Source organism: Pseudonaja textilis, chromosome 2 (genome assembly GCF_049901715.1).
Source record: "Pseudonaja textilis isolate UNSWEBS1 chromosome 2, rPseTex1.2, whole genome shotgun sequence".
Lineage (NCBI taxonomy): Eukaryota > Metazoa > Chordata > Lepidosauria > Squamata > Elapidae > Pseudonaja > Pseudonaja textilis.
Window position 1 is genome coordinate 162782768 of NC_141991.1, and position 3627 is coordinate 162786394.

Genomic DNA, 3627 nt, shown 5'->3' on the forward strand with positions numbered 1-3627 from the left:
TTATTAGGCTTCTTGGGACTTGGACAAGAGAAGCTTTGTTCTGCTGTTAGACAATACCATGACTGTGTTGTCTGAAACAAGTTTTCTCTATCTTGGTGGACTTCCACTTTATGCAAAATGATAATAGTTTTACACATTGTGTCTTTCCAATCTCTGGAAAGAAAGATAGTAAAAAAACAGCTGGTATGTGAGTTCCAGGTAAAATATAATACAAAGAAACAGTCAGTAGGTTCATTGACACTGGTCTTTTATGTAGAAACTGTTAACTGATTTTTATTTTTTTCTGATCACTTCAGCCATATCTTGGATGTCTGCCATCTTCTTTTTCATTATCATTTTCTTTCTCATGTTGTCTTCTGCCATTTTTATCCATGCTTATTCAGCTATAGTTTTCCTCACATGAAAACCTACCATTCATCATCTACTGTTTCACCTAAATCTTTTTTTAGAGGCACCTTTACAATTTCAATGCTTTTTTAAATCACTGGGCTTCCAACTTTTTCTGTTTCTTTGGCTTTCTGCTTTTATTGTTTTGCTGTTACTACATTATAAAACTGAAGGCAGAAATTGATTATATCTACCTGATATACTTATGAAAATTACTAAAATGTTATTACTTAGTGTATAACTTGCTGATTAGGTTTGTCAGATGAATCTTAATTTTTATTATTTAAAAGACTATCTTTCTAATTTGTAACACAAGGTTCCAATGGGAGGTGAAGAACGAATGAATGAATTTCCACCACTTGTTCCTCAGGAAGTGATTTTGGAAGGAATTGGGAAGAATGAAGCAATAGCTGACATAAAGCTCTCATCTGCTGGTAAAAATCCTCAAATTTTCTTTTGAATAGGAAACCTATTACAGGTAGTGATTGAATTACAACCACTCATTCAGCCACCACTCAAAATGGTGCTAAATGAGGGGGGTTTTAGTCTGTGAAGTTGTGGTCCTTGCAGTGCTACAAAGTCATGTGATCACAATCTGGGTGCTTGGGTGCCTGGCTTGCAATTACAACATCACAACAAGCCACAGTGACATCATGCTTTATGACCATATCACTTAGTGACACAATTGCTAGTCCCAGTTACCATCATTCAGGATGGATACCCGTATTCCAGTTTTTTGAATGAAAGGATATCTTTTCCAGTAGCTATCTATATTCACAATGTGAATCCAGATAGAATTGCAGTCAAAAGCCAATCTTTTACTCTCTTACATAAGAAACATCTTCTCTTCAGCAAATAATTCCGAGAGGAGTCCAAGCAGAATGCCCAAGTTGCTAGTTGTTTGGTGGGAAAGAATTTTATGTCACTGAGTAGGGTATTTTTTCTATCAGTAGAATTTATTTTATGTAGCAGGTGCTTACACTTCTCTCTGAATTTGGCACATTCACATCAATAGGAAATTTAGGATTATTTTCTTACGGATTAGGAACATTTTCCTATAAATTGCCTTTGTGGTTCCCATTGGTTTTCAATCCCATACCTGAAAAAGAGACTGCTCTCTTGTCAGACAAGTAAATACTGCAATCTTTTAGATCTGCCTAGTGCACCACATGAAGGGAGCAATCAGTTTTCAAAATACTGTTTCCGTTTGCAACAGAAAAAGAACTTTAATACTTAATAAGACTAATATTTGGTCTTTTGATTCTGTTGACATTGTCAAGTATTGTTATGAAGGCTTTTGGGATAAACACTGAAGATTTTTGAAAACAGCTCTTGCTTTTGGTCCTAAACTGGAAATCAATATGACTTTCTTGTTGCATCAGTCAAACTGAAGTTCACAGTAAATCAAATTAAGACTTTTTATTTGTTCAGTAACAAAATGATGCCTTTCCTCTCTTTAGGCTGGGTTGCAGTTACGGCTCATTCAAATAACAAAATGCAGTTAAGATGCTATACTCCTCAAGGAACACTGGTAACTATACGTAAACCACCTATGCTGCCATACATTGTTCATTTGAAAGGGGAACGTGTGAAAGGAAGTTCAGCCTATAGAACTAAAAGACCACCTTCCTTTGTGCAAAATTTAAAATCTAATATAAATGAGAAAAATATAAAATATAAGGTTTTATAAACAATGGAATCCCCAGTGTAATTTTTTAATCCCAAAACAGCAAATAGTTATTTGTTTAAAAATAAAGACATTAGTTTTCTTATTGTTTTGTTTTGGTAAATTGTCACTGCACATTAAAGGTCATATTTACTTGCAACTTTGTGGTATTGTACTGTTTTACACTGCGGTCTATAGTATTTCTTTTCTTTAAAGACCAGTATTCTTTTCAGCTTTTTTCTAGTTTCTGTAGCCAAATATTGCCAGAAAAGAAAGATGACCTCTTTCTCTTACAACTCCAACAATACACCAAACTTTAGGAAACTTTTCTTCAGGGTTTAGAATATTTATGTATTGTACATAAATTAACTACATCCGCTTAGTCCCAAGTAATTATTTTATTACAAATTATTCCCAACCTTCCTTTAAAGATATATTTTCAAAATGTAGATCACATGTTAGTATAAACAGCTGCAAATAATACAATACATATTTTAAAACAAATTGCTAAACTCTTTAATAAGGTAGTTGTCAATCACAGGGGACAGAGCCATATTATTTGTGCAGGCTTATATGATTGTCACTTGCTTTCCCCCCTTATATCTGAATTTCCTTGAAAAGAGAGACTACGGGACTGATCTGTGAAACTTTAGATACTAGTAACTATCTGTTATTTTACAGAACTGAGAAACTCAGCTAAATAAATAAATATACTGTATTTTGAGATTCAGTTGCTTCCTAATATGCAAGACATTTTGCATTGCTACCAACTGCAAAAGGACACAGATAAACTCCTAAGTGGCCTCAACTGAGAGCAGAAGAGTGATAATGACCAGATGACTGCAAAGAAATACAATACATCCCCCACCCCCCAATCATCCTCTCATCCCTCCATGTCATTCCATCCCTCCATCAGACCTGATGAAACTTCTTGGATGAGTTGCGAAATGTTTTCTTCTTCCTCAAGGAAAAAACAGTCCAGTTGACTTTTGAAGAAAAAAGCACCATCGAGACAACTATGACCTGGATGACAGAATATCTGCAAACATTTTGCCAATTCAGTTATTGTTAAGTATTTCTATGTACACAAGGTTGATGGCAATACCAACAAAACCCGAAAATACATCTTAGTAATACAGCACCTTGATCACAACTCAGTATTGTAATACAGAATTCACTACAGGTAGTCCTCAAGTTATGACCCACAATTGAGCCCAAAATTTAGGTTGCTAAGTGAAACATTTGTTAAGTGATTTTGCCCCATTTTACGACTATTCTTGACATAGTTGTTAAGTGAAGCATTGCATTTGTTAGTAACATGGTTGTTAAGTGAATCTGGCTTTTTCATTGACTTTGCTTGTCAGAAGTTTGCAAAAGCTGATCATGTAACCTTGGGATACTGCAACCATCATAAATATGAATCACTTGTCAGGCATCTGAATTTTGATCACCTGACCAGACTGACCTGACAGTCATAACTATGAAAAACAGTTGTCACTTTTTTCAGAACCATTATAACTTTGAACGGTCACTAAATGAACTACTTTAAGTTGAGGACTATTTGTATTAGAAAT

The 3627-nt window shown here is 34.6% G+C and overlaps 1 non-coding gene across 1 annotated transcript; it reads left to right on the forward strand.

Moving 5' to 3' along the window:
- The first annotated feature begins 6 nt into the window (after window positions 1-6).
- Window positions 7-2213, forward strand: LOC113452149 (uncharacterized). Its single transcript, XR_015742095.1, has 2 exons — window positions 7-821; window positions 1848-2213. It is a non-coding gene; the product is annotated as an uncharacterized LOC113452149 (transcript).
- Window positions 2214-3627: the final 1414 nt, after the last annotated feature.